Source organism: Mesocricetus auratus, unplaced genomic scaffold (assembly GCF_017639785.1).
Source record: "Mesocricetus auratus isolate SY011 unplaced genomic scaffold, BCM_Maur_2.0 Super-Scaffold_100023, whole genome shotgun sequence".
In the NCBI taxonomy this organism is placed as follows: domain Eukaryota; kingdom Metazoa; phylum Chordata; class Mammalia; order Rodentia; family Cricetidae; genus Mesocricetus; species Mesocricetus auratus.
The window spans coordinates 24586089-24610667 of NW_024429204.1; the positions used below are offsets into that span (position 1 = coordinate 24586089).

At 40.7% G+C, this 24579-nt stretch overlaps 1 long non-coding RNA gene across 1 annotated transcript; it reads right to left on the reverse strand.

Moving 5' to 3' along the window:
• Window positions 1–1167: 1167 nt before the first annotated feature.
• LOC121133686 lies at window positions 1168–24371 on the reverse strand. Its single transcript, XR_005870643.1, has 2 exons — window positions 24127–24371; window positions 1168–3716 (listed from the first exon to the last, which is right to left on the reverse strand). It is a non-coding gene; the product is annotated as an uncharacterized LOC121133686 (long non-coding RNA).
• Between the last annotated feature and the right edge of the window lie 208 nt (window positions 24372–24579).

The window sequence follows — 24579 nt, forward strand, 5'->3', positions numbered from 1 at the left end:
ATTGCTGTTTCTCTTCAATTTTATTCACATACTGTTTACTTCTACTCAGATGTGCAAAACTGCCTGGCGGAGAAAGGAGAAAGCTCTACCAGAGGGATTCATTCATACCTGTTTGACTCCATGGTTCTGGGCTGGTTGTGTGAAAACCTATCTGCGGGAATGTGTGGTAAAGGTGATTCTTTTGAAGTTGACAAGAAACCAAAAAGAAGGAATCATGTTCACGTTATCCTTTCCTTTCCTGTTAGTCTGCCCAGGCTTCACAGACACACCCAGAGAGGTGCCTCAGTCTTCTAGGTGATTCCCAACAATGCCAGGGTGAGGGTGACTATTAACATCACAGAAGAGCTGATCTTTTTAATAACAACAGCATAGCAACTATGGATACTGTTGATGGAGATCCTCTGGTCACTGGCTTGTTTATAGCCTATTGGGTTTAATGCTCATTCCAGCAGAGAATGGTCTAGAGAGAGTAAGTCAATGTGCCTAAGATCATGCAGCTGGAGTGTCAGTTCCTTGGGCACAATAATAAAACACAATGAAATAGATGGCAAAAAACAATAGAAGTGTACTCTATAATAGTTGTGGAGACCAGGACTCTACAATCAAGTTATCAGGAGCACATTTGTTCTGAAGCCTTTGGAGGGAAACACATTCTTGGTTCTTTTGCCTTCTGGAAGTCTTAGGCGTCCCTTGACATATGACAGCGTTTTCAAGGCATCCCCTGGCGTGTGACATCGTGACACTCATTTCTACATCCATCTTCTCAAGGGTTTCTCTTTTCCTCCCTGCGTGTCATCTGTATCCTAAAAAACGTTGGATTAGGATCCTCCCAGACAATCAAAGATGATGCCACCTAGAGATGCTTTTTACTGTGTTACATTCAGTGATAAGTCTTTCCAAGGTAAAAGTCCCATACACCCCTGGTGGTGTGGGAACACAGGGATGCCTTTGGCTGGAACTATTCAATATACATTACCTGCCCGTGGGTGAGTTTCCCTGTAACAGCTCTCAACTCTGAGGGTTTGTGCCCTACAAAACTTAATGAGCTCGGATGTCTTTTCATCACTGGGGCCTCATCCGCTCCTACAGTCTGCGTTCGTTGACAATCAGCCAAAGACCCAAAAGAGGTTTGTAATTCTTTTAAAATCCAAAATAAAGTTAGCAGTATAATGTAGTATAAATTTTAATTACAGGTTTCACAGTGGGGAAGGCCTTCAAAATGGTGACAGATATTTAAAGATGTTAGGAGATGCTGGCCTTGCTACCTTTAATTACAAAGGAGAGCAAAATATTTCAAAATACATCTTAAGAGTTTTGGGTGCTATAAAAAATAAGCTTGAACGACGAAAAGCAACTGACACCTAGGTAAGTTGATGACACAGCTTTTTCCCCTCCTCCTCCCCATTCGTTCCCCATCCTCCCCACCCTCTCTTTTTCTTGCTATTAAATGAATACTTAGTGATACTGTTGTGGAGTCAAGTCACATTTTTCAATCCTTCATAACTTCACCCCCTCCTTCTCTGCCTTGCTTCACATTAAGCCACAAGTCTAAAAGAGAACTCAGAGCAGCCAGATCTGCATCATAGAGTGAGGCAGACAGCAAATGAGATACTTGCTAAAGCAACAGGGTGTCTCATCAGACCAAATGCTCTTGGTTGAGGGGAATTCTAGGCAGGCAGCTACATAAAGCTAGCTGGATCAATTTGTCTAGTTTGAGAGGTAATCTTTAAGACAGTTGATTAGAAGGCTGTTCGTTGGTTTATTGCTTGCTCTGCAGGATTTGTGTCTCTCTCTCTCTCTCTCTCTCTCTCTCTCTCTCATGTAATGGATAAAAGATGATGGGGCTAAAATCTGCAGAGAATGGGAACCCATCCTCTTCTCCCAACATAGCTCCCATGCAATGCTTCAAAAGAAAGAATGAGCAAATCTGAGCACAGCTAAGAGGAACCTGAGCTCTTGGCTCAAGTGACACTCAACTTCATTCCTCTAAACTGCCTCCTATGAATATGCACGTGAGTGCACACCACTAGAAAATGTGTTAGGTAATATTTGGAAAATCTGAAAAGGTTGGAAAGGAATATAACGCCTTCACCACACTTGGTTAAGTTTCTAGTCTCCCTCTGAAAATGTTAACACAATACTGCAAACATTTGGGATGTTACTGCATCATTCTAAGACATACCATTTAAATTGTTACCCGAAATTCCAAAGAGGAATGATGTTACAATTGTACATACATGAGCATACCATTGAATATTTAGACTATGTTTCTTTTCTCTTTTAGGTGAAGCATAAACCTCTTGAACTCGTATTTTTAAACACTTAAAGGCCCACATGTACATACATGTGTACTATGTATCCTCTGTCTACCATCTGTCTGCCTCTGTCTACCTGTCACTCACTGTCAATCATTTCCTCAGGAACGTTTCCCTGCTGTGATTAGAGGTCATAAATGGACCTCTAATACCCAGCTTCTTACAACTGGGTTTTACTGCCTCTTTTCTTTTTTTTTCCTTGTTTTCTGTTCTTTTCTCTGTCCCTTCATTTTCCCAGCTCTGTAAATCACTGAAACATCTTCTCTTTCCAATAATGGTAGATTTTTGAATGTCTGGATCATTCTAGGGTATGATTATAAAAAAATCACAAAAGGTTTATTTTTCTGTATCAACACCCAAAATCTTATATTCAGTGAGTTTTAGGGAAAATCTGGTTTTACATCATATCCTCTATTTGAAATATTGAAGACCAAGCGATTGAGAGACGTTTCCCAGGATGCAACAGGGTCTGGACTTTTGGACTCAATGTCCCCTCCCTGAAGGGTTGCCCCTGTACTGGGAAATTACTCTACAATTACATGCATGGAGAGCAGAGCATTTGTCCCTCCTAATGGTCTCTGTCTGATGGGGCTTCTATTATCACACTCACTTTACAGACAAGGAAAGACAATCAGAGGCTCTTCCTAGGGAGGCAAGTTCTTCATCTACCACACCATCTGTTTATCTTGGGGCAGGAGAGGAGGAGAGAGGTCAAACATTTCTGGGGAGCTGGTGGCTCTGCCCTTCCAGGGAAAGCAAACAGACCTTCTGAGCAGCTCCATGCAACTGTTTATGCTAACAGACAAACAATTCTTTCCCCAACCCTGAGGATAAACATACAGAGGCTAATCCATTCTCCTTGTGTAGATTTCTAGGTGGGAATGTTGACACTTGACTTGATTCTCCTTTAAATAAACAAACATCCCGGCAGGCAGGCAACTGAAATCCAGTTGTGGGGAGTACCACAAACACCAAAGCTTTCTTTCAGGTCCTCGCATTTCCTCCAACACATCCTTCACTTCAGCTGCTGTTTTCTCACTGAAGTTTTAGGGCTTGTGCTTAGTGTTCTTATCCTCGAGTCTTGTGTATTCATGTTCATTCTGGCCCATAGTCATAATAGTTCACACAAGCAATGGTGTACAACCACAGCTACACTCCATTGTGCTTGTCCCGCCCCCCCCCCGGGGGGGGGCTTAGTCACTTTGAAGGCACTCCTGATTTCCTGGATCCTTGTGATTGGTTGCAAGATGCAGGCCACATGCACAAGACATCCTCTTGGATCCAAGGTACTTGCTTCAGCAATGGGATATAAAAGAAGTTTAGGATGTGTTTCTGTCTTCTAACAAGGCTCAATTTCAAATCCTTGGGATCCAAAGTTGATAGAGTACGGGGCACGGGCAACTACAGAGAATGAAAGTCCACATATGTTAATAATTGACAAATGGGATTATGTGAAATTAAAAAGCTTTTGCATAGCAAATAAACAAAACAAACAATAAACAAAGGGAAACAAAAACCACTGTGTTGAAGAGGCATCCCACAGAATGGTAAACATATTCTTGCCAGCTGTACATTAGACAGAATATATAAAAATTTAAAAAAACCCAAATCCAAATCAGCAAATGGGCTAATGAGCTTAGTAGACAGTACTCCAAAGAATAAATACAAATAGTAAATAAATACCCAAGGGAGTGTTCAATATCTTAAGCTATCAGGAAAATGAAATTAAAATTGCTTTGAGATTCCATCGCATTCCAATCAGATGCCAGGGAGGATGTGGGGAAAATGGAACCCATATTCTTTGCTGGTGGGAGTGTAAACTGCTGCAGTCACAATGAAAAACAGCATGAGGGTTCTTCCAGGAAGTATCTCCAGAACTACCATACACCCAGATGTATTAGTGTTGCTTACATACCCAGCCACAAAGGTTCCTGCACATTCACATTTGTTATTGTAGTACTCAGTAGCCAAGAAATGGAACCATCCTAGATGTCTATGAACTAATGACTATGGATAAAGAAAATGTGACACATATATAGAAAATGGAATTTTATGAATCTCCAACGAGAAATTCAAAGGTGGCATTTGCAGGAAGATTTATACAACTGAACATAGTTTTAAGCAAAAATGTCAGCTTCAGAAAGACAAATCCAATCAGCCTTCTTTTATGTGCAGAGCCCAGATTTAAAATTGCACACATGCATGCATGTATGCATTTTTACATATACACACGTGTATATAGGGCAAAACACTGGAAGGACATCCTGAGAAGGGACGATGGAATCTGAAAGAAGAAGGAAAATAGTTTAACGGAATGTATGTAATAAGAAAGGGGGCTAAGTGGGGAAGAAGGCAAGGGAAATAGAGATGGTAGCGGCACAGTCAGCCCAGGGAAGCAAATGAGAACAGAGTGTAATGACATACATATGAAGATATACGATAGAGTCCATCTTTTGTATGCTAACTACATTAGTTACGTTTTTTCATTGCTTTGACAAAATGCCCTACAGAATCAATTTTAGGATTATTAGGAAGTAATTATTTTGGCTCCTAGTTTTGGGTACATAAAGTCCATCACAATGTGGAAGCCATGGCAACAGAACGATGAGGCTGTTGGCCACATTCCATCCACAGTCAGGATCTGAGAAATGAATGCTGGTGTTTAGCTTGCTGTCTCACTTAACTCAGCCCAAGACTCAGTCCATGAAATGGTCCTTCCCAAAATTCCCTTTCTTTCTGGGAATAACCTCATAAGAAAAATGGAACGTTATATCTCCATGGTAATTCTAAACCTAGTCAAATTGATAAATAGTATTAAACCATTACATCAACCTAAAAATTAATTTTAGAAAAGGAGCAAGAAGGTGAAAGGTCAACCTGACCTTCCCTCATGTGAAGCTCGGGCATAAAGAACTTCTGTTTCTGACCCACTTCTTTAGAAGGAAAATAGAAGACCCTCATTCTAGAGAGAACTTGCCACAGCCATGGAAATACAAGTGCTATACAGAAAGGTCTAGGAGAATCTGAGGCCCCATCGAATGCCCTGTCACAGTTTACTATTGTTTGATGGCACACTTTTGCTTAATTATTTACTTACATGTCTCTTCATTCTTTAAGGAACCTAATGACAGAAAGCATATTTTCTCTTGATCTAAAGGCCTCCACTTGTTGACGCTTTAAGGTTGATGTGTCATATAAAGCATTAACAAATCTGCTTTTCTCTCGTCAACCTGCCTTGTGCCATCAGGGTATTAGCTGTGACCTCTGCCTTGGTCAGGAGGAGATCTTTCTTGCTCCGACAAAGAGAGCCCATACACTGAATTTGGAAAATTCTATGGAGGAACACTGCACTCATACCCAGGACAAAGCAGCCAAAGAGAGACCATTATAGGAAATAGCTCTGTCTTCATTCTCAGACTTAGCCTTCCCAATAGCACTTAGGGGCATTTGTAGAACAGGTCATCACAGGGGTACATGAAGAGCCTATGGCTCTTTAGCTACAGAATTCTGTATCACTCATTTGTTCTAATTTTTTTCTTTCCAGGAAAAAATATCTACCGACATATGCCCGGGGCTGAACACAAGAAAATGAATAAGAATTCCTGGAAACGACATTAGAAGAGGAAAGACAAACAGCAAGTGATGAATAAATACATGTCTAATTTCTCAAGGAGGCAACACTTCAGAGAAAATGAAGTCTGAGCTAGAGAGTAAGGACCAGGAGGATGGTTCCTGCAGGACAAGAGACTACAATAAATGCTGCTGGGAGGTGATCCACGCAAGATGTGCTCAGACCCCAAGACCTTCTGCCAGGTAAAGCTATGAAAACAAAAGCAAAAATAGACTTTGAGCAGATACACAGTTGTCAGACGTTGAATTGGACAAAACCATGTAAATATTTTGAGAAATTCAGCTGCCTTTCCCACTGCCAGGAATCTCTGTAACACAAAGTGGGGGTACTTAGCTTCATGCAAAGCCACCTTCTTGAGTTCGTTCTCGCTCTCTTCTCTCTCACTTCAGACTTGGAGCTTTTGCCCTTGGTCTGGCAATTATGAACCGTCTCTTTGGCCCTTAGGTACTCTTTATGTAGAGATGAGCCAGGATTCTCTTCTGCTAACTTACAAGAGATAGCAGCAAAACATGAAGTTTGTTGTTATTGTTGTTCTAGGTACTGCGGCAAAGTTCTCTGTGCATTAATAAATTGAACTCCTCCAGAACTTATACGCCATGTAAAAGGGGCTAGCCAAACTTATGTATTGATTAGATACTAGCCCCTTTGACTGGTAGAGGAACTAAGCTTAAAATGATTAGTATAGTCCTCAAATTTAGTACATGAGACAGCAAGGTTTGAGATCAGATTCTGGTCAGATTTGGCTATTAAATCTAGGAGAGATTTGAGATGAGCAAAGTCAGGCCAACTGGGAGAAACGGGGAGTGAGCACACTGGCTGTAGCCCTGAAGGGCCTATTGCTTATTTGGCTTCATTTCGCTGTGGTTGAAGGTTGGGCAGGTAACTCAAAGGAGACTTTTTGCCTCTGTGCTTGTTCCTAGGTGAGAGAAACACAAACACGACACAGGAAAGGCCAAAACAGGTCCAGTCCAGAGAGCTCTTGAAGAAGGAGCTTTTAGGCTTAGACATCAGGATCCAGTCTATCCCGAGTTTTGTTGTTCATTTAGTATCTTTTGCCCAACTCCAGCCCCTCCAGTACTTTTAACTCTTTGTTCAGCACATACACAATTGCACTTGATTGCTTGCCACCAGGTGCTAAAGTGTGCAGAATTAGAAGTCCAAATCCCTAAGCTAGAGAGACTTCAATGCTCATCTCACCTCTACTACAGAGCAGTGACTACTGAATTGGATGAGTCAATCTCTGTAAATATGTCTTCTTCCCCATGAAATTGGGATAATGACATTGTTGAAAAAATGAGTTGATGCATGTAATTTGCTTAGCAGAGTGCCTGGGCTTGATCCTGCAATTTTGCCTAGGCTTTTCTTATCAATTGCTTAATAAATATGATTTGCCTGGTGCCTTGGCATACCAGCTGCTCCGATTTTCCTTGGCAAACTGAAGACAAATATGTTTTTCCTACCTCAAACTTGGATCAGAGAGTGTGTCCACTACTAATCTAGACAAATACCAGAAAACTATCACAAGAATGGAATTTTACAAAGTCAGAGCCAAGGATACACTGAAGACATACCAAGGCAGAAGACTATAAAGGGTTTATTGTCCTGGGTGAGCGGATGGATTTGAAAGCATTAAGTGTTCACAAAATCTTGTGATTCTGTATCTTGACTTAAAATATTTGCACTCAAGGAAACAGAGATCTTTCACTCAATGAATTCATTCTTAAGGTATCGAGGTGAAAGACACAGCTGGCAGTGTAGCTCTGTTCTCATGGAGATATGAGCAAATGTCTACTTGCCCCATATAGGGAACCAATGGAAGATCAAATATGGATACCACCAAAGTTCAACTTAGTGGACCAATGAGTTCTGTTGGAGTTACTTACAGGAATATGGGTGAGGGGTCACTGATGGGAACAGAAGTTGTCTCAAACACAATTGCATCACCAAATTCTACCTCAGCACGGGTGACAGTTCTCGATGACTGGAAACCCAGAGAACACTACACAACCTTCAGGCAGCTCAAGAAGTAGCTCCACAACTGGGTAGCTCAATTGGTCTGAGCCTCTTCCAGGCAGGTCTCTGTTTCCTTTGGGCTGTTTGTTTTCGCTTCTTCCAGGCTGTCTGAGTGCTCTCTTGTTTCTTCTGGGATTTTCAACTGGTCTCTACTTCACACAGGCTTCTCGGTCCAGCAGAGCCTCATCGAAGCAGCTCAGCTTGTCTCAGAATCTTCCTGTTTTTTGTTTTGTTTGTTTTTTGTTTTTGTCACAAAACACCAGCACTGCCTCTAGTGAGGACTGGAATGTTCACCACATCCATTGCCTTAAGTAATAGATGAGCAATGTTAGGTCTTGCAAGAGCCATGTCATCCAGAAATATATAGGAATCCTGGTGTCCTACTCCCTATGGCAGTGAATATCTAACTTTCTCTGAATAAACACAGTAGTAAAGACAACAGGCCTTCCTAGTGTCTAGATTTTATTTGTTAGCTTTTAATTTCTTTTAAACAAATCCAAACAGTGCCAGTTTTGATCTCAAATCTGTTTACATCCCTGCCCAGGTACTCTTGTTTTCTTCCCCAGGATCTAGTAATTTATTCCTTCTTTTCTTACTGAATGCCTAAGAACCAAACTTCACAGTCTAGACCCAGAGCTGGGGATATTTCTAATGTGGAGACAGCAGAATCAGTTATGGCTTGCCATATATTTGATCATGGGAAATCATTTAACTTTTCCTTTTCTTCCACTCATGTTTCCCCCTTATTCAGGGCTGTGCATGATGCTCTTTTTATGATGTTATTAGAACAGTAAATTGAACTCTCCATAGAAAGGCTCAGACCATGGTTGTGGAGATGAGCGTAAAGTAAGACCCAGCTTTCCCTGAGTATCCACAGAAGGACTGATTCACAAGTACCCAGACATGGCAAAATTATTTGATGCTCAGTTTCCTATCAAAGTGACATCATATCTGCTCAAGACCTACCAATATCTTCTCATATAATTTAAGCTGTCTCTATATTGCTTATCTGTTCAATATTGTTTAGGGAATATTGGCAAGAAAAAAGTGACTGCACATGCTCATTCAAGAAATATTTTCCACGTGTTTTTAGTTCTTGGTTGGTTGAACATGTTGGTGCTGAATCTGGGCATAGAAACTTCCACCCTGAATAAACTGTTAACTTAGCGAAGGACATTAGCCTTAAGAGAGTTCATAAACTATGTGACAAGGGAACATATGTTGCACTTGGAGAGCCAGGATCCTAGGAAACTGCATTGGACATATTGGACATATATTTTGCAAGGATGGAATGCAAGAGAAGGCTGGCTGTTCAGAAGAAACTTATTTGAGCCAAGTCCTGAGAGAACATTCTGAGGACACTTTCCAGGGGCACCTCCATGTGTCCTTTAGGACTCCAGTGGGCAAGACTGAGGGAGCTAGTAGAAATAGTCAGCGGTTAGGTCATGCCCAGTGTTCTCTGTGTAGCTAAGGAAAGAGTTCAGACAAATATTATTAAGGTAATCCTAATACGCTGATTGCCAACCAGGCCTTATTTGTTTTATCTAAATTCACTGGCACTTTTTGCCTTTGCTGCTGCAGTGAGTAGTGTGGACTACTACTATAAACCAATAAATGAAGAATTTAGGAAGTTTAGCTTCTAGGAGGACACATAACTGGTGGCAGAGTTGTGGTTTGTATCATCATGTATAATACATCAATCTCTAAACAAACACCTCAGAAGTTTCCTCTTCAGTGATTGGCTAAGTCTAAGCCAATTGTTTCCCTTCTGTTTTCTGTGTGTTGCTGCCTGTGGTGCAGGCAGGACTCTAGGAGCTTGAATGTGACCCAGGGCTTTGAGCAAGAACCTTCAGGATGGAGGCAAATACAAAAATGGTAAATGGGTCCTAGGGAGAATGGCCTGGACTCTCCTCAGATGCCATAGGGGAAAAGGCAAATGTTTTCTCCAACTGCTTCTATGAGGGTTACAATTGGGTGGACAGGACAATAGGAAAAAATGAACAATAAGGAAAAGGAAAACGATCTCAGATTGTCATAAGCATAGTGCCCAAAACTCAGTAGACCGGTACACAAAACTACAAACCTGTGTTGTTATAGACACTGAATAAACGATTCTTCAGGGGTACATTTTAATTATCACCTGAATGATGACAAGAGGTAGAAGAGAGGAATATTTTATGCAAAGTCCCTGAGGTGGGAAAGCCAAGGACTTGTTTTAGGAACTAAACTGTTAGGTGAGGAGTACCTAGCTAAGTATGCAAAACATAGTGACTTAGTACAGCTGTCTGGACCAAAGCTGAAGAGGCTAAGGCAGCTCACTCTTATACCTGCTCTTGTTATTGGCTGGGCAGTGTTTCTCAGAGGTATTCTTGGACTTCCTTATGTAGAGATACTATTTGGGAAACAGAGAAGTCGCAAGGCCCTTAGAACCCGCATGCCTTTCTTTAGAGGTAACAAAGTATCACTCACTTCCACCCAGTTCTGTTGATCAACAGCAAAATTCTACAGCATGAGGAAAATGTTTGTGCCTGTTGACCGGAAGTGACATGAAGACTTGAGTGAGGCATTTCCTTAATTTACTACCGACAGAGGCAAGTAAGAGAGACAAGCTGGGGTAAGATTAAGAAGGTCCATGGAACCTGTGACAGTATTTAGATTGCTGATATCCGAGTGTCCATTAACAATGCTAATCACCATTCTTGATCAAGATCTCAATTAGTATATAAAGAAAACAACTGCTTCATGTCCTCAGAAATCAGATCCCTTCCTATCTGACGATGAGATTGGTGCACAGGTCCAAGTGGAGTCTCTAGGAGAGCCACCATATTAGGAAGGATCACCACTCAGCCACCAGCCAGGCTCTTCAATTACCAGTATAAGAACTATGTTTGTGGTCCATGAGACAGGCTTCCGTACAGCTTGCTCTCTGTGCCTCCAATGTCTTCCAGTCCTCTCATCATTCACTCACACAGAAGCTTCAGCCAAGGAACTGGAGGGGCTGCAGTGAGGAACTTCTGTAGGAATGACAAGTAGATTCTTGGGCTTTTTATCTCTGTGAAATTGTAGATGGATTTAAAGGACAATGTCCAGGAAAAGTATCTTTGTTTTATTCCTTTATGAAGGCCATACAATATAGAAATTGTTCTTAGTGTTGAGTGGGTGAGTTTTTCTTCTTCTAAAGGATTGGAATGTATGCATACCTGGCTAGCCTCCATGGAGGAGGAAATACTTTCAGGAAAATCAGTGAAAATGTGTCTGCACATGAGTACATACTCTCACATAGCCAAATAGTTGTTCCAGCCTTTAACATTTTGCATAGGATGTCAGGCCACCTACAGTTTCCATGATTTACTGGACGTCACTGCTCACAGAGAAAGCACAACCACTACTTTAGACATTTTTATGAACTTGGTTACTATAAGCATCAAAAACATAATTGGTCATCTAAATTCAGGCAAGTGATTTTCTTCAATACCCAGATTTGTGCTTTGCTGCCACTCCCTTCAACAGCTTGCCAGACATAGAAAAACCTGTTGGTAAGTCAGAGCAAAAGGGAGCCAGGATGGTAGAAATAACACCTATTCCCAAAGAACAATGCTGTGTGCAGCAGGAAATAAATGAATACAGGAGATGCAGGAGGAGAGTACACTCATGGAGGTAGAAGGAATGCCTGGCTACCATGGAGAGAATCTCAGCTCCCTTGGAGTCAGTACCCTGAGTGCTTCTAGCTCCTTATCTGGGGATAATTTCTTCCAACTGCTTCCCGTGAGAGCATTTTACATTTAAAATACCCCCATTATGGTCTGAGTATGAGATATCCCTACCTTTTCTGATTTGGGAAGGTTCTGGAAACTTTAGCCAGGGAGGACTGATTGGCTGAAATAGGTCATCCATGGTCTTTGAAGCTATAGCTAGTCCTCAATTCCTTCCTGAGTCCATAGTGTCTATGTGGCACATTTTATCTATCCATCTGTTCATGGGTACCTAGGTTGAGTCCATGCCTTGGTTATTGTGGGCAGTGCTATGGTGGTCGTGTGTTTTTATTCAACATTCAGTTATTGGTATACTTTTTGAGATCCAGAGTTTCTTTCTTCCCTACCTTAGAGAAATAAAGCAGAGAGCTGACTACAATGCAGTTCTGTAAAAAAAAAATCTTGGAATTTTGTGGACACTAGTTACATGATATTTATTTATGGTATTGCATTTCATCTTTGCTTGTGCCTCTGCAGTAATCGTCTTGGTTGGAAACTCCACCAAGCAACAGCTTTCTTTCCCTAACTCCCTCTCTCAGAGCCATGTCTATTGTAGTCTGTCCTATCCATGTCCTCTTCGTCATGGTAAGTCATTGACTCATCAGTATGACTGCTTCTTTTCTTTCTCTCATGTCTTTCTGATGCCACCCAACAGTCACAGCTGGCTTGCCTTAATCAGCTGTCATTCAAATTGTGGTGTTCTTGAGACTAAAATGCAAATCCAGGTACGGAGGCCATTCAGGGGCAAACCAGTTTGTGTGAGAACCACACCATGATCTTTGGCCAACCTGAGACCTTGAAACTTTAGGATTCCCTCCCCATTCCTCTGAGAATTTCAAGGCTTGTTAATCCAAAGATGTTTTCCATCAAAGCCCACAGACCCACTTTTGAGGTATTTTCTCTGAACCACATAACACTGAAAAAGACTTCAAGATTTTTCACTCAAAATTTTCTGCTCTCTGATGGCCAAGGCCCAACACTCCATTGCAACCGAGTGCCTGTTCCATTCCTGGGCAACTTGCCTGGTAAATGGTTGATAACCTGAGCCTCCCACACACCTGTTTTGCCTCTGGGTTGAACCTCCAGCTGCTGAAGATCAGACATCTAGCCCAGTGCCAAGGCTAGAGTTCTGCTATTGTTTGTTCCTCCAAGTTTGGGGAGGATCTGGGTTGTTGTATCACTTGGATTTCTTTCAGTATCTGAGACCTCTAAAGATCAGTACCAGTAGGGAAACTGTTGCCTATTTCCCTATAAGTTGCCAGCAATAAACAATGGACTATCATACCCTACCCTGTGCCTCTATATGCCCTTTATCCTAAAGATGTATTATTAGCGATAAAAATGGTCTCCATTCCATCAGTGTCACTCTGGTAGGAAACATGTCAGACATCATCCTTCATTTTTAGGACTGTGAGACTTTCTGCCTACCCTTCAACCCTCCTAAGCCTTCAGTTTCCACAATATTTAGTTTAACAGGGCGGGTTGCTAGGAGAACCACACGACAAGATGGGTACCCAAATGATTTGTAAGTGGTTGTTGCATATGTACAGGACTTGAACGTTAACTACTTTGATGATTGCTACTCAGTGTTGCTTTATGACCTGCAGATGTGTTTTCAGGCAGGCCTTCTAAGCCAGCACGTATCTCCTTTTTGTGTCTCAGAATGTCAGTGGAGAAAGAGAATCTAGAGATTATGTAATTTAAAGATTAAAAGCTGCTAAATATTTAGATGAAATCTTATGCTTTTAATCATTCAAGGGATTGAAAAATATCTAGTCACCATCTTTTACATATAATGGGAATCTACATCACAGCCCATACTTCAGGCGTCTCCTTAGATATTAAAGAATACATTTTATTTATTATTTGACAATTCCAGTGTCTGGAATCTCTTTAGTAAGTTGTTTTATAATCTGAGTAAACATGCAAGGTAAGGCATATACCAGTTGATACTGTGTGACCGGTCTCTATCACAAATTTAAGGGCACTGCAATTGCTCAGGTAGTTCCCAGCCTAGATGGCCCATGTCAGGGTTTCACTTTCCAAGGATAAATCCATAATATGCATTTGAAATGACATTTTTTCCTACTTCAGACCTCCTATGTTACCATTCACATTGAAAGTGAGGAAAATAAAGCCCCCGATTTTCTCTTTGTTTTGGCTGTGTACATTCATTCTTTGGTGCTGTAATTCTTTGGCACTGTCTAGTCTTTGGCTGCATATTCTGTGGACTGTATCTTGCTTCTTGTTTGAATCTGTGCTCTAAACACCCAACTACATAGGAGAGCAGATAGATAGTCTACTTTATTATGTTTTTACATTAATTTCACCTCATTTTATTCTTAACCAAAGCAGAGTTCTTTACAGAATGTTTTCAAAAATTTTAACAGGTTCCCTAAACCCATTTCTTTAGAGACAATGTTTAGAAAACATCCTGGCAGGTCTGTATGAAAATAACAACACATTATATGCATGTATGAAGTTCTCAATTTAAAATGAAAAAAAGGTAAAAGCAACAGTAACACAAGATAATGTGATCATCATACTTGGTAGTTAGAGAATATTTACATGTGCCCAACCTTAGTTGATCTGTGTAGGAGCTATGAGACAGGGAAGGCAGACAGTGACATAGAATTTAAGCATATAAGAGAACCCTTAAAGTCAAAGATTTATGAAAATATTCAACAATTTATCCCAGCATGAACTATAAGCAGAACACACTTGAGTTGAATAGAAAATGATACACAAAGTTGAGACCAGAATCGGGTCTCCTTGTCTCTGTCTAGAGCACTGGGAATGCAGACAGATCGAGGAAGAACCTTGGCAATAATGGGTTCCAAATCATTCACCCGACTGGAGTCACTGCCTCCTCTCTATTACAACCATCAGAGATGGGTTTAGAATATGGGATTCTGCAGCGTTGCCAAGAATTCTTTTCTGTTTCTCACCAATTTCCCGGACCCATGCAAGATTTCCATATGAGAAGATGTGAAACCAGGAGAACTAAGTCTAGTAAATTTTCAAAAGGCAGAGGCCATCAGGCTGACTCGATGCATTTTGATGATGCATTGATTAACACACAGCAATTTTTCTCTGTGGCTGAAATCTATTTTTAAGCGAATCGATGCGTATTTATGTATTCTGACTGCCTACCTTTGTCCTTCCTCTGTGTCCTCTCTGTTTCTTTTTCTCCAAGTATCTTCTTAGTTCCCCTTTAGTATTTCAAATCACAGTGTGTTAGAGACAGAGCCAGAAGGAGGTTTGTTTAAATGCCTTGCCAGTCTTAATGTTTTCCCTGGAACGGCCACTCTTGCCTTACTAATAGCCTGCCCATCCTTTCTGCGTGTTAAGATACACCTGGCGACCCCATTTTCAATTCCCTGGATTGAAAGGTTCTAAATTCCTAATCTGTTTCAACGTTTGTTAATGTAACTTCCTATGTAGGTCACAACCATGACAGGGGGACTAGAATGTTGTTATTTCTACAATTTGTTAGCTGTGCAATAGGGAGCCCCCCCTTTTTTTTTTACCTTACTGAACGTATTCATTCACTCATACGTTGGTGACTTCAGATGGTGCAGATAGTGGTACCAGAAAGAGGATATTGCCAGGATTACAGACCTTTGGTCCTGATGCTCTAGGGGGTATGGATAGGCACGATAAAAGCCAGTAAACCATCAAACAGTGCTGAACATGACTCGTATGTGATGGTGTGCAGCTACACGGTCATACATAACCCGATATTTCACAGTGCTTCCAGTTGTCCCTAGAATCCTATGCTGGATTTCGTATTTGCATCTACAATTATGAACAACATAGATCTCATTCATTTGACTTCTAAACCTACAATTCCTACATGGTGTCAATTATCTTGAACAGGCTCAATAAAAGCTTGTTCACATTCTGAATATCAGTATTTTCTCTGATCTTACCTCTTCCATAATTTCTTATTATATATATTAAAGGCATGCATTTTATTTTAAGCTACTCATTTATGAAATGAGGCAAGCTTGTAAGCTCGTGAGCAAATATCAAAGAGGCAAATATTAATAGCGCTCAAAGAGATTCAAAATGGGAAAATGAATAACCAGACTGACACTGGCTATAAACCTTCCAGTGTCTAAGGGTATCATTGTTGTGATAAAGCATGAAGGGAACCTTGGCGGATTCCATGGCAGGTAAGAGTGATTGGGGATGGGGGCACAGCAAACATTCCAGGCAGACAGAGCTGAAGTGAAGTTTACTAAAAAGGGGAGGAAGGAGGGAAAGTAAAGAGAAAAGAGGTAAAGAGGCACCGAGACAGAGACAGGATAGAAGAGAAGAGGGAGACAGGAAAAGTCTCCCAGGGAACAGAAGGAAGGGATAGAGAAAGAGGGAGTACGAAAGAGAGAGGGAAAAGAGAGAGCAGAAATAGACAGGGAAAGAGCAGAAAGAGAGGGTGAGTGGGCTGAGGTCTTTCTCTTAAAGGGGTCCTGCCTGAGTGCGTTCTGCCCGGTGACAGGCACAGGCCAGCATAGTGTCCCCTTACAGTCATGACTTCTGGAAAAGGGCTTATTTTCTTCCTAGATCAGTTTTCTCATCTATAGAACAGGGTGAATGATATCTGCATTGTGACATAAACTGAGTCAATGTGCTATTACATATAAACAAAGGGCTCATTTACTACAATAATAACTAACTTCTTTGAATGTCTACTTCATATGAGTGTCTCATATTTATCAAGGCAGAGGGCCAATAATGATTGATCATCTTCTCAAATCGTAATATGCAATCCAATGTTTCTAATCATTTCTAAAGTAATAAAAGACTGTAACATAGGCTCTTGTGATCTGGATAGGACATGTCCTCCAGATCCCCTCTGCTGGATGATTGATTCCCAACTAGTGGCACTCTCTTATGAGATTCCTCAAGTTTTAGAAGAGAACTAGACTGTATAGGGTTAGTAGGTTACAGGGGTGGGTCCTTGGGGGCTGAATCTTGTCTTTGGCTCCTGTCTCTTACCCTCTCTGATTCCATTTCATCACACGGTCCACAATCTTTCCCTGCACATAGTTCTGCTGCCATGATGTTCTGACCCAGTGTGTAGTGCTAAGTACCCATGGATGGACCCTTCTGAAACAGTGAGTTCAATGTGGCGATGCTTACATTTTAGGTAACATTTCTGTCACAGTGATAACTGGCACAATAAACTGATATCAAAGAAAGATCAACCCTGTGTGACTTAACTGACTAATTATATGACACCATACAGGTGTTAGAAGTTGAGCTTAAGACTTTTGAACTGAATTATGAGAGGAGTTTGGAAGTATTTGGAGAAACAGGGTAACACACGCTTAAAATGCTGATTCTGATTGGGTCTCAGAGGATGAGAACTCCTAAAGAAATGAGTGAAATGAAGGCTGGGCTTGTGAAATGTTAATGAGAATGTAGACATTATTGAGAGTTGGACTAGGGTCCATGCATGTTACCTTCTGGAAGGGATTTATCTATATTTCATTGTGTACTGAAGTGTGTGTGTGTGTGTGTGTGTGTGTGTGTGTGTGTGTACTGAAAATCTGAGGCTGAATTTAAAAGTAATTGGTCAACTAATTTGGTGGAGGAAGTATCAAGCTACAGCATGGTAACTTTTGTATGTATGATTTTAGACAAGTTTACAATAAAGAATCAGGAAAAGGAAAGAGTAGGAGGACTTGGAAAATGTGCTATCGGGCCTCAAAGGGAGTTGGTTGAAAGTTATAGATAAGGAGGGTCTATTTGTCAAAGGTGTTATCACCATTTAAAAAAGGCAATTGGCTTACAAAGGGAAATTAGAAAAGATGATTTGGTGGGCCTTGAAGAATTAGCCAGACACACACACAGCAGGATCCAGAGTATAGAACAATAAACTTACTTTAAAGAATTCATCTTGACAAGAGAGAGCCACAGTTGTATCCTCCAAGCATGGGGGGAAGTGGTTTCCTGAATTTACCAGCCCAGGTATTGAGAGGTCAATAAAGGTGTGGTCAGAGGCAGCCTTACTTCTGCTCAGACTGGCAGACCTTGACATTATCCGTGTGAGGCTGGATTTGTGCGCATATAGAACATAAGAGTTACAGGGTCATGCTAGCTTCTGCTCTAATTCCAAAGGAATGCTTTGGGGAGCCAAGCATTATGGGGTGGGGTCATAGTTCCTATTGGCAAGTCTTGAAAGCATTATATGTGATGATTTGAGGATGAAGCTTGAGGTTCTGTGGTGACCCCAAAATATTGGAGATTTCAGAAATGCAAAATGTATGCTAAGTAAAGCTATAGGTACTAAGTACAGCTAGCCCAAATCAGAGCAGTCATATGGTCTGAAAAGAGTAGTGTATAGAGGTAAAGCTGCCAAAGCCCTTGGGACTGCACATGTAGATATCATACGCCATGGACTATGGAAATGAACTACATCATTTAATATTTATCCTGCTGTATTGAGCTCATACTTTGGTCCCACCCTTCTTTCTATGCCCTGGTTCCTCCCTTTCAGAGTAGCAGTGCTTATGCTACTACAATTTGGAAGCCTGTAGCTTTCCTTTTTTATTTTATAAGGGCACACATCTATGAGTTTAGGTGAGAAAATACCTCTATCTGTGACTTTTGAAGAGTGTAGTGGTTGTTCAAAAGGTTAGGCTCAGGATGATATGACCATGACCCTTTGGGGGTTAGAAAAAATTAGTGTTTAGATGGAAAAATGTGTATCATAGGATCATATATGGGATGCTTGCTCTCAACTTGTGGCTCTATTTAGGGAAGTTGTGAGAAGTTTAGAATCCCAGAGAAAGAAGATACCTGGAGGATAGGCCCCTGTGTATGTCTTGTCCCTAGACTCCCCCCACCTTACTCTGCTTCTTATCCAGCATGACATAAGCTCTCTTGTCATCCTGGCACAGACCCTCAGAAACAGTAAGCCCAAATAACCATTTCCTCCCTTAAGTTGTGCTCTCAGCTAAGTTTGCCCTAGTGGCTGAATCATAGATGAAGCAACACTCAACAGAATGCAGCTGCTATAATAGTGTTATTAATTTCTACTACATTTCCTCACCAGCAATAATCCACCATAAAGATTTTTAAGAGAAACCAAAGAATAATAAATAGCCCAAGATAGCTGTGGTGAAGCTGTATGATTCAAACTAAAGGAAAAAAAATGTATGTCCTCATTGACCAGGAACTGCTGCTATTTGGTCTGTTTCCCATGTATAAGTTTATACTGCTCCTTTTACAATTTGCTCTGATTTATATAGGTACCACATCCTAATTGACTCACATCCAAAGCCAAGGTTTTACAGACACCAGAGGAGGAAATCAGAAGAATGAGAACATAAGGTAGCTTCATTCTGTAACCACGTCTTCCCAGTCACGAACATGTCTTCAAAAGATGCTTTGATTTATGTGTCCAGTTTCATGGCAATAGGAGGTGTGAAAGATTTGTCACCTTGGATTTTGAGTATTTAATTATTTACACTCTAAAAGTATGTCTGCACCTTCAAGGGATGATAGAGAAATGGTATGTGAGTTATCATGTTAATGGGAAGGCTACAAAAATCAATGGCAGGATCAGGGATGGGAGCCATTTAATCTCATTTTTGCAGCTGAAGATGCCAGCACATCCATCTTTCTCAAGAGTATGCACACAGCTCTATTAGGCACCGGCTATGCTATAATTCTACTGTAATTGCAGTAGCATTATAAATCCTAATACCGTGGACTGTGTGCACGGGTACTCCGGTTCATGGCTCTCTGTTTTCTCCATGTGCAACCATTTATTTTTGGACAGGATACAAGAAGCTATGAGCATAAATATGCCCACATCTTTCTGTCATATGATTGGGTTGCTGTCTGCCTGTGTGATTTTGTAAGAGCCTGGATTGAAAGGAGCGGAGGGAGCCTTGTGCTCTGTGCTTAGCATGACTACTAACCAGCTATGCAACCTTGTGAAGGTCACATATCCTCCATCAATTTCATGCTATGTCAAATCAGAACATGATGTTGAATCACAGACTTGTATATATTTGTTGGTTTGGTTTTTTTTGTTTCTTTATCTTTCCATTTTGGGGCTGGCCATTTTGCATATGACGTAACATTTTTTCTTTCTTTCTTTTGTTTTTTTCTTCTTATTTTTCTTTTTTTTAGCATTTGCCCAGACACAAAAAAAGCATCATGTTATCATACATGGTGCTGTGGCAAGAGAAAAGTTTTCCTCAGATTTTAATGTAATTCTCCTGGCATGCTGTTCTGCCCATGTCTTCTCTTCATTCTCATTCTCTACTGGTGCTCTAACTTTTCCTGTTGTCATGTACAAATATTGTTGGTTCTCATTCATAGCTATCTTGGGACACATGCCTACTTAAAGATTCAAAACATTTAAATACATCATCACAAAAGATGACAACTCTGAGCCTTTAATTGTTGGTCTTGAGTCTGCAGGCATTCTTAGGATCATACTTCCATTGTTTTTGAAAAGTATTGGGTTGAGGGCAACGTTGCTTTACTCATCTGTCCATCTTGCACAGAACTTCTCCTTTATTCCTAGGAAGTTCTGAAAACATTAGGAAGTTAGGCTGACCTTCAGGAAGAAGGTCACTGGGGTGGGGTTTTGGGGGTAACTTGTCCTTGGTCCCCTTTTTCTTACTCTCTTGGCTCCCTATTCACCATGCTTTAATCTTCCTTACTATGCTTTCCCTTCCACGAGGGACCAACTTCTCAGAAACCATGAGCCCTTCTTCTCAAGTTATTTCCCAGAATATCCTTACCATATCATCTCTTATGAACCTCTAGTTCTCTTTCCAGGTTTTAAGCCTATGGTCAAACAGAAAATCAGGAGCTTCTTAGTCTTCTTTTAACACTGGGAATTGAACACAGCCTTCATTCATGCTAGCAAAGTATTGAAACCTTGTTCCACTGGCTTTGACAAAAGGTACTGTAGTCCCTCTTGGTAATTATTCACTTCCCAAGGGCACTCTCTTTCTATCTTAGGCTTCCTTTATTTGACAACAAATTAACCAGAAGGAGTTGAGGGTGATGACTTGATAGAGCTAATCCTCCTTATTTTAGCGCTGCACAAACTTTTGGGAAGATGGAAATTCTTATCAGTGATTACCTTAATGAATAGAGGGTTTGGCTGTCTGGGCCCTTGCCTGAAAAAGTAGCTATCTTACCAATTGCTTAAGTAAAACTTATGATATAAAAAAGAAATCAGTTCATATCTTCTGTCTGCCTAAAATTCTCCATTTTCTTTGAGTCACATTTGGAGCAAAAGATAATGTTCTTAAAATGATGTGCAAAATCATTAATATTTCTCCCCATTTCTACTTCCCACTCATATTTCTTGATTTCCTCAAAGTCTGGGACTCCATGTACTTTGTCCAAATCAAGTAGCACCAACAATGAAGTATACTCCACACCCTTGTCATCATGAGCAGCCACTTTGTCATTTATCTGAGCCATTCGCATAGGTACAAACTGGAATCTCAAAGTAGTTTTGATTTGCATTTTCCTGATGGCTAAGGATGTTGAACATGTCTTTAAGTGTTTCTCAGCCATTTATTGAGAATTCTCTCCTTAGATCTGTTCCTAATGTTTAAATTGGACTTTTTAATATTTAGTTTCTTGAGTTCTGTATGTGCTTTGGATATTAGTTCTCTATCGGATGTGGAGCTGGTAAAAATCTTTTCCCATTCTGCAGGTTGCCACTTTGACTGATTGTGTCCTTTGCCTTAAAGAAGCCTTTCAGTTTCATGAGGTCCCAATTATAAGTTGTTAATCTTAGTGCCTGCACTATTGGTGTTCTGTTCAGAAAGTCCTCTGTGCCAATGTGTTCAAGGCAATTCCCTACTTTCTTTTCCACTAGCTTCAGGGTATCTGCTTCACATAGAGAATCACAGACTTGTGTCAGAGCTTACAGGGTGGCAAATACTCGTAGACTTTTGTCTTCTTTGTACTTGCTCCAAGGACCATCCTCAGTCATAAACCAAAGGACTTATAAACGGAGCATCAGGCAAAACCTAAGTATAAAAAGTCACAGCTGATTCCTCCTTTGCCATTTCCTTTTGTATGTGTCTCTTTTCAGCAAATTATAGAATGGCTGGCTGGTTCACAACGGGACCCATGGATCCTACAAACACTGTCTATACCCATCCTCTAACTCACCATGGACTTGCGCCATTCTGACTCACCCTCACTAAATGCAACTGAGAAGTTAGTAGTATTGTGTTGCTGGTGAATGCAAACGCTGTTCAGCATGGCACTAGGAAAAATTATCCTAACTTTAATTGCAACCACGTATCCACTTAAGCAAAATCATATGCTTAATCACTTCCTAATATTTTTAGAGTGTTAGTTCAATCTGTGCAGCAGATGTTTTCGGAGATGTGTTGTTAGCTGGCCAGGCTGGCTATGGGCATGCTCATATTATGATCACATTAGCAGTGTGAACAAATAGGCCACGGCAGGAGTGCGTGAAGCAGCAGGGCAGGGCAGTTCACAATGGATGCTCTCCTTGGTAAGGAACTTGGTGCCCGCTGCTCTTTGAGTATCACTTTGGTAAGTTGATTTCTCCTACCTGTGGCAGTTTTTGAGATGGGAATTCCTGGCCTTAAATAAACAGACAAAACAAAGCTTGTTTTGTTGTAAACCTTTTTGCACCTCAACTATTTCGTTTATATTTTGAAATTGCAATTAATCACATCATTTATTTCCTCCCTTTTCTCCTTCCAAACCCTCCAAAATATGTCTTCTTGATGTCTTTAAAGATCATGGTCTCTTTTTCTTTTAATTAATTTTTCCAGGCAGGAGGGAATTCCAATAGGAGACTTCAAGGAAATGGAGGGAAATATTATTATGTTTGAATGGATACTCAGATCAGGGAATATAGGAAGACTATACATAGCGCTGGCAGAGACTTAGGAACTTAACTGTAAATATCTGATTCCTAAGGCTCGCGGATATTGCTCTTTTGATATATCCTCTCCTGCATCATTAGTGATTTCTAGCATAGACATAACACGATCATGTTTACATCCCAGAAAATTCACTGCAGGTGCATTTAAAGAAAGCAAATTTGTGCTCGAGGCTAATTTTGAAGCTATTGGTAGGTAATGGCGATGCTGAAGATAGGATGCCAGATATTGCTGCAGGGAGAGCACTGGGACTTCAGTCCATGGAGACTAAACCCATCCCATTCGAATCTATTCTGGAGTTCAAATGACCAATACATGACACCAGTCAGTCACCTGTAAATTACTAGGAGAGAATGGTACTCATTTGCTGGAAATTCTTTCCCCTGTTGACTTTTCCTAACTTATTTAACTTGAAACATTCTATTTTCACAATGCTGTTGTAACGATGTGAGGGATAATTTACTTGACACTAAAACTGATCTTACACATCTCTGGGAAATTGCCTGAGGCATTTTAAAGCAGAAGTTGAAATTTTAATGCAGTGTTTATTAAGATTTTTAGTAAAAGGACTTATTTCTTGTATTTATAGAGCGTTATGTAAAGTATTGTCCCAGAAGTGCTCTGAAATTCTTGAAGGAAATGTCAGAGAAGCAAATTACGCCAATATCTTGAAAACACATGATATTTGATGTGTTTTTTTATTTCCATCCAAGTTAGTGACCATTAAATGAGATCTACTAGTTAAAAATAAATGTCCTGCAAGTTAGGTTCAGAAGGAATCAGATTTTAGATGATAAAATTGGTATACCATGTAGGCATCTAATTTTCACAGAAAATGAGTTGTTTTCAACCTTTCAGTAAGTCAAGGTTTCTGTTTTTCAAGATAAAAATGAGGAATATAATGGTATAGGCCCTGCTCTTAATGATATGGCAGATTTTGAAGATTCCCCCATGGAAGGGCTCACCCTCCCTGGAGAGCAGAAAGGAGATGGAATAGGGGGTCGATGGGGACCAGGGAAGGAGAGGAGGGAGAGGGAATTGGGACTGACATGTACAACAAGCTTGTTTCTAATTTAAGTAAAAATATTTTCAAAAAATGAGGACTAGATTAATTTGCCAGACAGTTTAAAATAAAAAATTCGCTCTCTTACCGTTCACTTCTCCTTCTGAATTCTGCCTCTCCCTCTTTTCTGTTCGCACCTTCTCCGTCTCTTCCCCCCCCACTCTTTTCTACTTCTCATATTTAAGCACTAACCCAAATGCAGGCATGGCCACCTAAGAGGAGCAAGCTGGCTGCTCTGTCTTCCATACTTTACCCTGTAAAATCCGCACTTCATCGACGGAATGTTGATTTAGGATTACACAATAGACAGTAAAAGTCTTCATGCAGTCCCACTTCTACGACCTCCAGTAATGTTGAAAGATCAAATAAGAGTCCCACCCCAGCAATTCTCAGAACCGTTGTAGACTATATGAGACGTGATTTAGATGAATGAACTTACAGCTTCCACGCAATGTGAATTTTCATTTTCACACCAAGCCCGCATCAGCCGTCAGCAGGTCTGCTCCAGAGGGAAAACTCCTGTGGGGAATAAGAGCCTGCCTGAGACTAGGAATGCTCTTTTCTACTCTTTACCTGCATACCACTCTTGCTGAATAGGTTGCATTCCCAGTCTTATTACAATTGTGTCGAGACTCCAAATGCATTAACTCCAGGCATCCCCATGTTCACTCTTGCTTGTTGAGGGCTTGGTAAGGATGTTAGTTCTTTCTTTCCAAATGCCACTCACATGAGGTAATTTTCCACAGGGTGTGTCACATGTGCTGAGGACCTGGACTCAGGACCAATAGGTTTTATTCTCCTTTCTGTGGCTGGCTCCCTCAAGCAGCAAAGAGACAAGGACTATTGGATATCATTTATCACCACATAGTTAGTTCCTCCTCAGGTGTTTGGT